This window comes from Meleagris gallopavo, chromosome 11 (genome assembly GCF_000146605.3).
Source record: "Meleagris gallopavo isolate NT-WF06-2002-E0010 breed Aviagen turkey brand Nicholas breeding stock chromosome 11, Turkey_5.1, whole genome shotgun sequence".
NCBI classification, from domain to species: domain Eukaryota; kingdom Metazoa; phylum Chordata; class Aves; order Galliformes; family Phasianidae; genus Meleagris; species Meleagris gallopavo.
In genome coordinates this window covers 14,132,622-14,147,161 of record NC_015021.2, presented here as the reverse complement: position 1 = coordinate 14,147,161, position 14,540 = coordinate 14,132,622, and the positions used below count along the sequence as shown (strand labels likewise).

Sequence of the window (14,540 nt, the reverse complement as noted above, 5' to 3'; positions counted from 1 at the left end):
CCTCTCCTCAAGTTTTTGCCTTCCCCAGTCTCCAGAGTTTTGTGTGTGTATGTGTGTGTGCTCATGCACATTGTGTTGTTTTTTTTACTCTCTCTCTTGTTCCTCTCCAGGCTGCCTTGCCAGATGGCAAAAATTTGCCTCTCAATAGCAATGGAGCTTCCAGCAAAAACAGAAGGCAAGAACGTGTGAAAAATAAAAAAAACCTGTGCGGTGCTGAAGGGCTGTGGGGATGGAGCTGTAGCCAGGATCAGCGCTCAGGTCCCGATTTCAGCTTCTCTGTTTGGGAGCGCAGTCCGGCTTCCAGGAAACTTTCTGTTTGCAGCAGTCGGAGTCAAAGCTGGGAGCTCAGAGCTCGGATTTGCAGTTCCCGCAAAGCTCGGGGATTGCTGGGGTCAGCACTTTGTCCCCGGGCTAAAGAGCAGCGTCGGATGCGGACTCTGCTCAGGGCAATAACTTTGCACTCCAGAGCTGCAGGCTCGGAGCCCGGCTCTGCGCTGCAAGGCAAAGACCCGCACACTGCCACAAAGAAATAGGATTTTCTTTTTCATTTTCTGCACCAGGAGCCCCAACCCCTTGTCCAGGAATGACACGCTTCAGGACATAAAGAGCCAAACTTGAAGAGTGGTTGAAGCTGTTGACCAGCTTCAGCTTGAGCTGGTTAATGTAAACCCCACAGACATCCCCTGGCCAGCACGGGCATATACACAGTGCATTACAAGGCACACACAAATAGGAGACTGAAGGAGATCTGGGGGCACCACTCTGCCACCTCCCAGCCCTCCAGTCTCTGCCGTTACAAATGCAATGGAAATCCCAGTCCCCCAGCCCTGTAGCCCCTCCAGCAATGGGAGGGAAGAGGTCCAAGGGGGAAATAGAGAGATTTTCCGTTTCTTGCCTTTGTGCTCCTGGGGCTGACAGTTCCTTGACTTTCGGTGCAGAAAATGCTTCTCTCGCTCTCGTGGGTCACTGCTTCTGCACTGGGTGCTTAGGAGACTCAGTTGAGTAAAATAGAAAGGTATGAACAGAAAAGCACTCAAAAAGTAGTAGAGAGCTCTGAGCAAAGCAGAGAGCTCAGCCTGCCATTATTTGTGTCTCTATTTGGGAAGTTCTAACAGCTCATTGCTGTACAAACACCAGCTCTCGCTCAAGTTAACACACCCAGGCAAGCTGATCAAACTAATTAATATCTCTGCAATGTGTCAAGTGTAGGGCTTTATTTTTTGCAGGGAAGTGTGCTCTTGTCTGAACACATCACAATCTATTTTTTCCTTGCCAGTTCTGCAGAGTGGGCCTTCTGCACACTCATTTTTCCTCCGTGACAGCTTCTATAGCTTTTTGGAACAGCTCCTGTAACTCAGGAGCAGCTTTAAGCCTGCAGTGACCCCGTGAGCAGCCCTCCCAGCTGATGGCCCGGGTGCTGCGAACATCCCTCCCACGAGCACTGCCCGTTCTACTCGCAGCATCTCTCCTCCATCCCACAGGAGACGTGAGCTCCCTGCATCTCTCCGCCGGTTCAGACGGACTCCTGGAGCCCCCTCGTGGCTCTCCCTGCTGGCGGAGTCCCACCAAAAGCATCCTTGGGGGCACGCATCCCCCTGATGCGGGGGTCTCTCTGCAGCCCCAGCGCTATGGAGGCAGAGACCCCTCCCCTGGGGGCACCTCTGGGGCAGGCAAAGCAAGGCGGTGACAATGGGAACCCACAGGCGTCCTGCAGAACAATCTCCCTGCTTCGTGAGCGTGGGATGAGGCTGCTCCTTGGGTCTTTGCTGTCCCCTGTCCTTATGTCCTGCTCCACGCTATGCTGTCCGCATGAGACAGTCCACATGAGGTGGAGGTGTCCTCAGCCCAGAAGTGAGGGGGAGGGGAAGAAGGATGTGCGGACATCGAAAAAAAAAAGAACATGTGACAACGGGGAAAAAGGAGAGACAGCGAGATGGAGACAGGAGGAGGATGCACGGGGATGGGGAAAGGAGCGGAGAACGCGGAGGAAGGAGCGAGGGGAGGCAGCCCACGTGCCGCTAGGTGGCACATGGACCGCTTTGGGGACAGAGAGCTGCGCGACACCCAACTCCTGAGGGGCTCTTGGGGACGGCGGAGCTGCGACCCTCCTGCTGCCACGTCCTGCGGGAGGGTCGTGCCACGGCTCCTTGCCGATTGCTGCACCCATGCGGCGTCTGTAGAGGGGACCTAAAATATATTCTGTGCTATCAGCACAGCCCAGTGGCTGCTTGCTATAAATCAATGCTTCACTCGGCTGCGAGAGAAAATCAGATCCATAACGCTGTGGATGGAAATATTGAGCTTTCTTCCTTTTTCCTCAGCAGGTCCTGACAGCTCCCAGAGCTGTGCCTGTACTGGTGCTTAACCTGACTCTGATGGGTACTTTGATTCTTTGCATTTTGCTGGAAAGGAAGCCCCTAAATGCTTTGGAGAGCGTGAGGTTTGAGGTGCTGGAGTGTGACAGGTTATGAGCTTGGCTGTGCCTGTACCACTGCTGAAGGACAGGCATGAGAACAGAGCATCCCTGGCACATCTTTGAGAGAAAAAGCCAGTGAGACTTTTTTTACCTGCAGAGAAAAGAAAGCTGGGGCAGTCTTGAAGTCTACAGTCCTTCCTCACAGCCTGATCCCCTCAGCCTTTCTTAGTCCTGGGTTGCTCACGTCAAGAAATTTGCCATCCCCAGGTGTCCAAGTTCAGCACTCTTTCCTTGTCTAAGCTCATTCAAGAGCTCCAATGTGGGGATCACTGAACCCTATGAGGATCCATCAGGAGCTCCAGCCCTACAGGAGCCCTATGATTATCCACCATGCCCACCCTTCTCCATGCACTCCGGTGTCCCTTTAAACGTTGGCATGCTATTGTAATGCTCTCAGACAAGCCCAAATCGCCCAGATTTCTCCCTGACCGAGCAGCTGTGAAATTGCAGCGGGGGCAGAGCCTGGCGTGACTGAAGTGATTACACAGGTGGCAGGGGTTGATAGCAAACCTGCGGCAGTGGAGGGGACTGCATGCTGTGCCTCGCTCCTGAGCACAGATAATGCGAGCCAGCTGAGCTCAATCAACAGTTAGTTTGCAGGACCTTGCTTTCCAAGGGAAAAAGAAGAAGGAAAAAAAGGAAGAAAGAAGAAAAAGAATGATGCAGAAAAACTCAAAGCATTATTTCCCTCTTTCTTTTTTCTTTTTTTTTTTTCTTTTGGTTTTCAAAGGCTTGGCTTACCTGAAGCTGGTTGATGTGAAACCATGGCATGAGTCATTGCTAAGGATGGTTCTGACAGCACCAACCGCTGCCCACTTACTCAGCACTCACAGCATTTGGAGCTGCAGGCCCTGTTCTGGCCATAGAACTCTCTGCCCTAAACTCAGCCTCTTTCTCCTATCAGGCTTCTGCTACTAGAGAAGATGGATATCTACTTTCTCATGGAGCCAGCAGACCCTTCCAAGTCCCCTCAGGGGAAGCTCATAAAATCATTCAGGTTGGAAAAGACCTCTAAGACCATCAAGTCCAACCAATAACCCATTACCACTGTGCTCACTAACCCGTGTTCCTCAGTGCCACATCTCCATGCTTCTTTTTATGCATTTATCCCATGCACCAAGAAAAGACTAGAAAATGCCATGCTGGTCACAGGCATGCAAAAATCTTATTTAAACTGAGACATGGGGAGTCTGCAAGAAGAAGGTGTCTGAGAGAAGTCCTTTGGCCACAGATGCTGGTGTCCCCAAATTGATTGGCCAAGGAGGGTGAGCTGTTTGCCTGCATTGCCGCAGAGCAGCCCGGGGCACTCATACTTCATAAGGGCTCCATGGTCTGGTGATGGAGTGTTATTGACAAACACCAGCTCTGTTCTCATTAACAACCTGTTAACCACCAGCCGCCTGTCGTTGGAGGTGTGCAGAGAGTCTGAGTGCAGCAGGCAGTGCGCAATGCGTGCTGTGGGCTGGAGGGGAGCGCAGCTGATGGATCACATACTGGAGACAGGATTTTAACAACCCGCCTGCATTTATGAGACCCAGTCATGGGCCATTCGTTATCTTCAGAGTCTATTGTGGTTTGTGCTTTTACTCACAGCCGTGTATACAATGCCATTCAAGTCACGTTTCAGCTTTCTCTCACGCCCCAACCAGCCCCTCCAGGACTCAGGCTCAGCTGAGTGTAAGTCATGCTTTTGGGAACGAGATGACTGTCTGTTGTGAGGGCAGCACTGGGCAGAGAGAAACAGTGCCCTGAGCTATATTTGCGAAGAGCAACATCTGCATTATCCTTTCTAGAGGCAGCTCTTGGAGGGGTATCTGAACACAGGAGTTGATAGTGATCCTTTCTTCATTCTTGGTCTGTATGCTCTCTTTTTCCCTCCTCCACAATTTCTGTCATGGCAGCTGCTTGGAAAGCCAAGGGATGCAAGCTGGGCGAAGTGTGGTCCTTAGCAGAGCCCACAGCTGTGACGTGGGTGGGGACAGCTGGCTCCTCCAGCAGGAGGATGTAAGTTGGTCTGGGCAAATGGGGTTATCTTGCAAGGCAACGATGTCCATTATATCTTTAATGGTATCTGCATAATGCTAGCGGGGGCTGAGCCTTTGCTCAGCTCCCAGCCTGGGCTCCCTGGGGCAAGGCTGGTTTGTGCCACGTGCTGTGGATGAGCTGTTATCTATAGACAGTGTACGTGGGTGAAGATGCCGTGTGCTTCCCTGCTATAAACAGTGATAAAGATGCCAAACCCACACAAACAGGGCTCTGGTGAGACTCCAGCAGCTTCAGCCAGAGACTGGAGGATCGTGCAGCTCCACTGCTTGCAGCAGCTGCTCTTGTTGGTCCTGCTCCATGTTTTACCACTGCAAAGAAGAGAAGAGGAGGCAAAGATGGAACCGGAGATGGAGAAGAACAGAAAATGTGAGTTGGATTCATTTCCAAGTGAGCCAAATATGCAACAGGAGTGTGAGGGTGTGGGGTTGGCCCACTCGGTAGGGTTGGGTCACCCACAGCAGCACTGGAGCAAAGCTGTAATTAACATCTGGTTAGATCTGGATGTCTGTGGAGTGACTATTCCAATACCTGTGCATCAGTTTGGTAGGCAAAGGTGAGCTGTAGGCAGGTGGGACGTGGGCATAGCCCTAGAGTGTCCTACGCCTCTCCGTGAAGCACTGATTCTGGGGACAAGATGCTGTGGAAGGATGCCAAGGGGTGGTTGTTGATGGTGGCTGTTGATTCCAGCATGTCCCAGCTGCGCTATTCCAAGGTCATTATAATAATAATTATTATTTTCACTCGCTGCAAAATTACAGTTACAAAATTTGGAAGTGACAGCCAGGATTGAGTCCTGCCTTTCGTTTTCTGTTTCTGTTTAAATGAATATTGATGTAGTGTTTACCTTTCTTTAATATGCATGATGAGAAAGGACCTGGAGCCATTCACTTTTAATTACACCCTTTTCAGGCAAACAGTCTGGTGCAATTAGAGAGCTTCCCACAAGCAGAAGAAAACAGGTGAGTGTCCCAGGGGCATCTCCTCCTCTTCCAGTGCTGTGGTGTTCTAAGACTGGGGACTTCCATGCCACCTCTCTGCTGTGCTGCTAGGGAACCGTTGTCCATGGAGCTCAGTGACTCCCTGCAGATTCCAGTGCAGCCATTGACTTGGAGGGGTGGGCAGATAACATCTGACCAGTGGATGGAGGTGGGTGGCCAGGAAAAGAAAGAAAACCAGTGGGGTTTCCCAGGTGAGGTCTGTGAAATGGGAGCAGCATCATCCCTGGGTGACCATGAACAAGGCACTGTCTCTCCATGACTTGGTTCCCAGCAATGAGGAGGGATGGGACCACATGCATTGCTCACTGTTCCTTTTGATCAGACATGCTCTTCCTTCCAGTATTGGCTAGCTCAACAAGTTTTCCCCTTCTCCTGCAACAGCAATAAGCCATTCAATCAAACCCAGCAAAATGGTCCAGGATCCTTGGCTAGCAAGGCAATGACCAGCTCTTCTGCACTCAGCACTACCTCTCCCTCCTCCCAAATCATCTCTTCCCATGGATGCCAATGACTCTCTCAATGTCTCATAGCTCAGTTCTGGAGTTATTTGAAAGTCAGAGCCCTTAGAAGCCGGACTCCATGACCCCACAAAGGAGCAATCCATTTCACAGCTCTGTCTGGAAACTTCTGTGCCAGCAATCTTCAGCCCTTGAGCACACTCACCATGAGCAATCAGTCATTATTGGGCACATGGTGCTCCAAAGCAGCTGAGTGCTACATGGGGCTTCCTGCCATTCGGTGGCTGTTTCCAGCAGCAATGTGCCTTGGCTGGGACAACACCTTAATGAAAAGCCCTTTTACTGTTTCTGTTCCGTGTGCGGGTAGGGCTGAGTGGCGCAACAGGCGGATAATTCTCATCTTGTAAAATATACATCATTCTATTTTACATAGGGAATAATAATCATTGCAGAACTGATTTTTTTTTCTCCTTTTCATCCTTTTCTGCTATAATTACCATCCTCCTCCTGCTGCCTGTGCCGATGTCTGTGCGTGATGAAATGAGTGAATATTTAAACTGCCCTGGGTGATGGGACATGGACCTTGCTGAAAAATTTAAATGTCTTCTATGTAGAGGAGGCCATCCCATAAATAAAGGATGAAGTCCCCACTGCAGGAGGGGGAGAATTGGTGCAGCACAGGAGACTTAACACCTTCCTGCCTGCCTCCAGCCTTCTGGTTCATCTTGCTGAGAGATGGGAGCCTCCAGGAGCCCCAGATGTGGAGCGAGCTCCAAGGATCGAGGGTGAAGCCACTGTCCATTGAAGCAGGAATCCTTGAACTTAAGTATATCTTGCAAAAAAAACACCTTGAATTTGAATGGCCACATCAATCCATTTAGTCCAAGAAATAAAACCATTGGAGAGGTTTAGCTGGAGCTGTAGTATAAGGCTGGTTTTCTCCTCTGGAAAATGGGTGATACAAGTCATTTATCTCCTTGCAACGCAGAGGGGATGCTGCAGGGAAGGAGATTATCACACACTATTACAGCTAACGCGAACAAACTGCTATCTCTAAAGGATCAATGATTTTTAGCTTTCCAGTGGAGGATTGTGCTTTTATATCCCACGTCTCCTTGGAGGTGTTTTATAGCCTGCTGTTGCAGATCAGCCCAGACAGTCATGGATGATATGACAGTTTGGAGAAAAATTTCCCCCAGTAGTAAGCTGCTATTTCTGTCATTACTGACTGCGCACCGAGGCCTCTGGGCTACAGACCTATGGCATCATCAGCTCCACTCTCTTCTACCATGGACATCATCGAGCATACAAACACGAGGCTCATCTCCCCCTAGACCCTCTCCCCTGTGCACATTAAGCAGTGCATAGAGGAGGAAATCATGTAAGTTAGACCAGTATTTAGGGAAGTAGCAGTGAAACTTTCTGTTTCCTTTGTGGGATCCCTTGTTTCTCACCCTAGCTCCTGTAAGCTTCAAGCTGATTGACCTATTTCAGCCCAGGCTACCCTGCAAGAGCCCCAAAGTTCTGTGAAAGTGGGAGGAGGAAGACTCAAAGGCTCAGGAGAACCCCCAAGCATTAAGCGTGCAAGAATCCACTCAGGGCAGCACCTGTCGAACCATGGGCTCTGCCGTCCATAGCAGGAGAGCGAACAAGTGGGATGTCAGTGCAGAGCTGTGCTTTGGTGGCACTATGGCACCTTCTCACTGCCAGCACTGGGGTACAGAGACAGCGACAGGGTGGGTGGTTGGACTAGATGGTCTCAGAGGTCTTTTCCAACCTTACTGATTCTATGAATATGTGGGGGTGCGATAGAAGTGAGCAGAGCTGTTGGGGCGTTACGGCTGGGGTGCAGGGAGGTGGGTGCCCTGCTCTACCCTGCCTTGGGGTGTGATGGGGCAACGAGGACAGGGAGTGCATTCCTAGGGTTTGCTCATGAGGGACGTCTATACTATTCCAGTTAATGCACCACGCTTCATTAGCAGAATCTCCCAGTGGAGGCAGATAACTAGGTAAGGACTTTGAGGGTTGGCGCTCATTAACTCTGAGTCGGGATACTGGCTGGGGAAGCACAGGATGCTCTGGGATCTGCTGGATGAGCCTTGGAGAAGCTCAGCTCCTATCTCCTGGGTATCCCTGCTGGTGGCATGACCCTACCCCATTCTACCTTTCTCTATTCCTGTCCTGGAAATTTTGGAAGGAGGCTTGCAAAAGGCTAGAGTGCCATCCAGCTTTGCCCAGCTGCCCTCCAACAGCACCCATCTCAGTGCTGGCTCTGATCTCTTCGAGGCACCCATCCTCCCCTGCAAAGCCCTTTCAGTTTGCGGCTGCACGGCAGAGAAACAAGGAGTTATGTTTTTTTTCCCCTTAATATTAATTTTGAAGAAATAGATATTTTGATCGTTAAGTCAATCCTGGATTATTTTGGGCGAATGCATTTTGACAGACCATTATTTTGAAGGGACACGGATCATTTAACCAAGCCTAATTGCCTCTGTGTCACAATTAGTCACTCAGGCTGAGGAGGAATTGGTGCCACCATCATTTTGTATTGGTAGTCAGTGACTAAATCTAATGAAAGTGTTTGAATCAGAACTTTTATGTACATACATCCATTATGCTGTTAAATTGGCCGTATCGCCTCGCGAGGATAGAGAGCACTGCACAGAGAAACAAAGTGCTGAAACCAAGGGAAGGGTGTAGGAGGGAGACTGAGATGCTCAGAGGGAACATGATGCAGTTTTGGGGATGTTCACCAAGTCCTGGTTAACCCCTGACAAGGCTGATGCAGCTCAGATCTTGGGGAATCGTAGAATCACTCATGTTGGAAAAGACCTCTAAGATCATCTAGTCCAACTGTCCACCTCTCACCAATACTGCCCACTAACCACATCCCTCAGTACCACAAACAGATGGAGGGAAATGCCCAAAGGTCTGGGGAAGGGAAAAGCTCAGTCATGTGAGATCATCTTGGAAAGCAAGGCGGTGGAGATGGAAAGGTTGTGGTACGGGAAGGTGGGGGGCTGCAGGAAGGCACACGGCCCAAATACTGCAGGCACTGGGATGCTGGAGGGTGGCAGGGGTTTGTGGGAACTCATCAGTTCTCACAGCCCACGCGTCCAAAGTTTTTCTCTTGTCAGAAAACATTCAGTCCGACAGCCGAACAAGCCAAGGAGCCAGGAAATGAACGTCTCCATGAAGCAAAAATCAACTGACTCATTTGTTTTCAAGGTTTCCTACCCCAGAGAAATGAAAGCCATAATCATACAGGGAAAGAGGAAGATAAATTGGGTGTTATTTCAAGTATCGCTGGCTTGCATAATTTTATTGTGATGTTTGCAAGAATGGGCATTTGTTCTAAAGCTCTGCTTTTCTGGATTCAGATGGATTCTTGCAACTCTAAGCTTTCAGCAAAGAAAAGGACATTTTATGCTTCATAATCATGGCAAACAGCTTTTCAGCATGGCCTGAGGCTGCCTGCAGAAGTTCAGCAACCAAGAAGCAAGTGAGGAGAACCAGCACAGCACAGACTGCTCCAGGTCTGGGGTCTGGCTCAGTGACAAACATCACCAGGAGGGCAGAGGACACAGGCCTGCAGCTTGCCCCTCTCCTCCTCTTATCTCCTTCCCTACAGCCCTGCTGGCTTGATCCTGGCTGTTGTCCTGCCTTATCTTGCTTGTGATGTGTTTTCTGAGGAGGGCTACTGCAATCTGTTACCTTTGAAATTTCTGAAAAGAATAGAAAAAAAAAAGAAGGAATTTGAGCTTTAAGAATTAATCCCCCAAGGCTTGGGGGGGGGACATTTTCAGCTTGTATTTTGCCTGGACAAAAGTTGGAACCAGTCAAAAGCAAGACGGTGCCATTCAACAGAGAGAAGCAGAGCTTTCCCTACAAGGCATCCTCGCTCTCTAGCTGCTCTTGGACAGGAGCTCATGTTCCAGTGCTGACTGCTCAGTTGGACATCCACGTCGGGCCAAGGGGATCCCATACATCTCCCTGACTCGGCACTCTTCTCCTGCCAAGAAGCGCACGAGCTGCTGGCATTCCTGTCCCTGCTGGGTGCTGTAGGGAGGGCAGCAGCCACCCCTGGCTTTTGCCCAGAGCGAATCACCACGTTGGCAGGGAGCAGCCCCACATGTGGCTTCCTCTTTGCTCTATGCATTTCTGGGGCCGACGTTTCCTGGCTTGCAGCCACTAGAGGCTGCCCTGCTCCAGCTCCTGAGCTTCTCTCTGCTCGCTCGTGCTCTCCTACCTGCGGTTTAGGCTCTAAGAGGAGCAGGGAGGAAGAGCCGTGAAGTCTCTTTGCCGTTCTTCTGCAAGTGGATGGGGCAGGCATCACCCATTCCAGGTGCTCAAGGAGGGAGCATGTGTCTCCGCTGCGCGACAGGGAAACTGAGACACGAAGGGATAGCTGATGGCAATGCAGCCCTGCAGCAAGGGGTGGGGGACACAGGCAGAGCCCCCAGGACTCACCATGCAGGGAGATGTGGCCTCCCAGATCTTATGTGGTGGGCAATGGCTGCAAAACCCACACAGGAGCTGGGACCTGGGTCAGCACCAAACCTTCCTGCCTGCTCCCTGCTGTTTGGTTTGCACCTGCTCGAGGCTCTAGATTTGGCTCTTAGGGCAAATGCAGCCTCAATTGATCTGCACCCATCCTTGACATCCCAGCACCAAGTGCCCCATCCTACAAAAGCTGCCATAAGCCTCAGCTTTTCCCTGCTGCACTGTGCAGGACAAGCAGCGCACTCAGTCAGTGCAACTGCCTGAAAATCACAGCCCCAGCACCAACAACCCAGGTGAGGAATCCTTCAGAATCCTTCTTTCATTGTTATCAAAACCCAACCACTGCTTCCAGTACTTGGAAATCACCGCTTCTATCGCATTTGCTCTTTGGTAGACTGATTTGTTGACAAAGACATCTCTCTTTATCTTCATGGTGCATCCATCACAGGCAGATGATTCTCTGACCCTCACATTTTCAATAATCTTTTCCTTTCTTCCATCCAGCATCAGAAAGCCTCTTACTCACTGGAGAGAGAAATATTTATGTACGCATTGGTGAGGAATACTTAATAAATAATGACCACAAATAATTTCTTTGTGTTTTAGATCCATCCCTGTTTGTTGTTTTGCTTTTTTTTAAAAAAAAACAAAACAAAACCTTTTCAACTGTCAGGGAGAAAAAAGCAAACTCTGAGTACAAGCTGTCGTTTTGGAGAGACATCCATCCCATCAGCCCCAGCTCTACCCTGTGCCCATCCGGGGAGGCTGCAATACACAGGTGACACTGTCACAAGCACGACACTGTCACAAGCACATTCTCTTGGTTGGAGAGAGAGAAGCTCACACACCACAGAGATGCAAGCACATTCTTGGGGAGCAGCTACAGGAAACGGGCAGACCCCAACATCATCCAAAATTGGGGAAAAAATTAAATGAAGGATGAAGAATTAAATAGAATGAAGGCTGTTAGACCAAACTGCACTGCACCCACAGCTCTGTGGTGGCTTCAGCCTGCATAACACAGTGGTAAATAGGATGCAGTGCTTCAGGATAAGGGGAAAAAGGACTATTTCCAGGTTATCAGAGTCATCTGTTTCAAAAAGGTTTTTTTCTTCTGTTGAGAACATATGTTCAGTTTTGAAACAAGGAAAAATCCCTCTGACTTTTGTCTACTTCTGTCTATTCAAAGCCCAAAGTTCAGGGTCTCAGCTTTCTGGAGCATCAGTGTTATGCTACCCCTTTACAACTCCATCCTTCCTGCCCCCATCCCACATCTCATTCCTCCAGGACACATCCTTGCAGGGCAACTCTATTCCCCTAAAAATAAGCAGGGAGGGGAATTTGAGCAATAAGGAGGAGATTGGAGAGCAGAAGAGGAACCTCTGGGGCTGCTGCGTGCTGCTTTAATCTGTGCGGTAATTCAATTTATCCAGAGCGACGGTGGTTCTCCATCAGCTGAAGATCAGAAATGTGTTTGCTGAGTTAATTCTCTTGCAAACATGAGATAATTGAAGCCAGAACTGCAGATTAAAAGCTACCTGGGAGAGTGAAGACACACATGAATGGGCAAGCCCTCTAAAGTAAGGCCAGTTGTGTCCCTGGGTGCAGCTTAGCCCTCCTCCCCTTTTGGGTCTCTCATTTGCTTGGATTTGGATAAGAGCAGGATCCAGTCGCCGTATCGACCACAAGCCGAAGCCACCCACTCAGTCCTGCTCACGAAAAGAAAGTTACACTAAAAAGGCCTTTTACCCAGATACTTAATTAAAATAATATTGAAACAAGCAAAACACACTGTGTGCTAAGTGCGCGGTCACAGCTTCCCACAGCTCATTTGCAAGAGTGCTCAATAATGGCTGTGGGTAATTATTTTTTAATCAGCTGGTATAAAGCACGATTGGCATGTTAACAAATGGGGCTTATTTCCTCCTGTTCCAACGGGACAGACTGCAGGCAATGCAATGCAGAGCAGCACCCCTTACACAGCCAACAACTTCGGCTACGTGGGGCTGCACCTGGGTTGATAGGACCAGAGATAGAAGCCTCAAGCTGTGCTGGGGGACGAGCAGGATGGATATTAGGAAAAAAATTCTTCTCAGAAAGAGTGGTGGTGCACTAGCATAGGCTGCCCAGAGAGGTGTGGAGTCACCATCCCTGGAGGTGCTCAAGAAAAGGGTAGCTGGGGCACTGAGATGCACGGTTAGTGGGCATGGTAGGACTGGATGATCCTCATATTGTCATCTTTCCCCTTCTGCCAGCCCCCCTTTGGGGGCCTTGTGTTCCCAACAGTGCTCAAGTAACTTTGAACATTAATAATTCTGCTTGTTCTAAAAACACACTGTGGGTGCCATGAAAATTAATGAGGGAGACTATGGAAATCAATTTCTCACTGCAAAGCTCTGGAGAACCTTGTACTGTGGGTCTTTGGTGGTTATTTTGGACAAGCAATAATACATATCCACAGCCAAAGAATGAGCCTCTGTGGGCTCCTGCCATGAGAAAATGCTCCTGGTTTTCTCACTGCTCGTTTCTCACCTGACTTACGAGGAGCAGAGTGGGGCTTGCCAAGCACTGCTCCACTGAGTTGGACTCATTGGTTCTTATGGGTCCCTTCCAACTCAGGATATTCCATCTTTACTGCTCTGCCTGTTTGGGCTCATGAGAGTGCCAGCAACATCCCCTAGTCTTAGTGGAGTGAAAACATGCATCTGCTGTCAGCCCTTTGTGATGTCTCCAGGCAGACCCCCAGCAGGCTGGGAGAAGCAGGATCCCTGCCAGGACAGCTGCTGAGCTGAGCGTGAAGGGGCCCTTTTGGAACCCAGCAGCCATGTGTTCCTGAAATCTCATCTGCAGAGGCTGGAGAAAGTTCAAAGCAGCTTCCTCACTTGGGGAATTTGTTGTCATCGCCCTAGTGGTGGCCTCAGAGTTCTCCAGATGAGCTCCCGGCTTGCCAGCAGCTGCCTTCATGTGGCCTTTGTGTTCCCACGAGGCTGTGTGGGCTCATCTTCATCTCTTATATCTATCTGGTTGATTTATTTCATTAAGTCACAAAATTGCAACTGACACATTCCTCCCACAATTGAGTTGTTTTTTCGGGGTGCCAAAGAAAAGTTACTTGTCATACCACCCAAGTACCATCATGGTAATTTTCCCCATCTGTGCAGATGCGTTTATGCCTCTGGAATTACAACATTCATGTTGCCACAGATAACTTCCCAACAACCTTCCTCCCCAGTGCCTTCACTGCATGCTGTCCAAAGGAAAGAGGTGAAGAACGAGGACTGCTCATCCTTTTGGTGCATCACCATCCATTTGATTTTATTTCCCTGATGTTGTGGCTGATGATTTGTCTGGTTCCACAGGCACAATGGAGTCCTGTGCTCTTGTTTCCCTGCGGAGATTCCAGCATGCAGTGTGCTCACAGGAGGGAGCTGGCCAGGGGATATCAAGGTCCAGTGAGTTGGTTTATGGGTTTGGAGCCATCAGGTGGGAATCCACCCAGCTATTCAGATGGACAGGTCAACTGCTGTCTGGTGGAAGTGGGTTCCTGCCCATCCTCTTCCCTTCTTTACTTTCCACCCTCCAAATGAGATTCACGCCGTTTCCATCCCCTTTTCTTTCCTCTGAGCCAGACATACAATCTGGACCTCATCTCTTAGTTGCTCAAGATGAAGACTTCTCAGAGGGCTTCCTGCTTTTTAAGAAGTGATTTCATTAAAAAGAGTCTCTAACCACATCCTGCAGGTCTAGGAGACCTGGCCCCCTTGCAGGAAAACTTTCTCCCCACAACGGAGCCATTGTGCACAAGGCTTCATTTTATAACCATGCTCATTCACAAATTGGAAGTGGCATCTTGAAGTGGATTTTGCTCTTTCAACAAAGCCAGTGGTTCTGGCTGTGCACTTTCAGGTTTGTTTTCATAAAAAGGAGGTGGGCAGCTCTGCTGAGGAGCCAACCCATGACAAAACACCAGTGCTCAGAGGCTGTTGTGTCCCCAGCCCCAGCACAGCCACCCCATCCATACTGCAAGGATCAGGCCCAGAGAGGTGTCCAGGCTTCAAA

At 49.7% G+C, this 14,540-nt stretch overlaps 1 protein-coding gene and 1 long non-coding RNA gene across 3 annotated transcripts in view; one reads left to right on the top strand and one right to left on the bottom strand.

The window, feature by feature from the left end:
* MASP1 (mannan binding lectin serine peptidase 1) overlaps positions 1-348 on the bottom strand; it is a 17,687-nt gene extending 17,339 nt beyond the window's left edge. Inside the window, exon 1 of one of the 2 annotated variants that reach the window (XM_031555049.1) lies at positions 204-348. The gene's annotated coding sequence lies outside the window, so the exon portion shown is untranslated. The remainder of the gene's footprint in view (positions 1-203) is intronic. The other variant, XM_010716761.3, reaches the window with a different exon arrangement.
* Positions 349-5,363: 5,015 nt separating this feature from the next.
* Positions 5,364-6,901, top strand: LOC116217056. The gene is made up of 2 exons (XR_004160963.1): positions 5,364-5,668; positions 6,593-6,901. It is a non-coding gene; the product is annotated as an uncharacterized LOC116217056 (long non-coding RNA).
* The last annotated feature ends 7,639 nt before the right edge of the window (positions 6,902-14,540 follow it).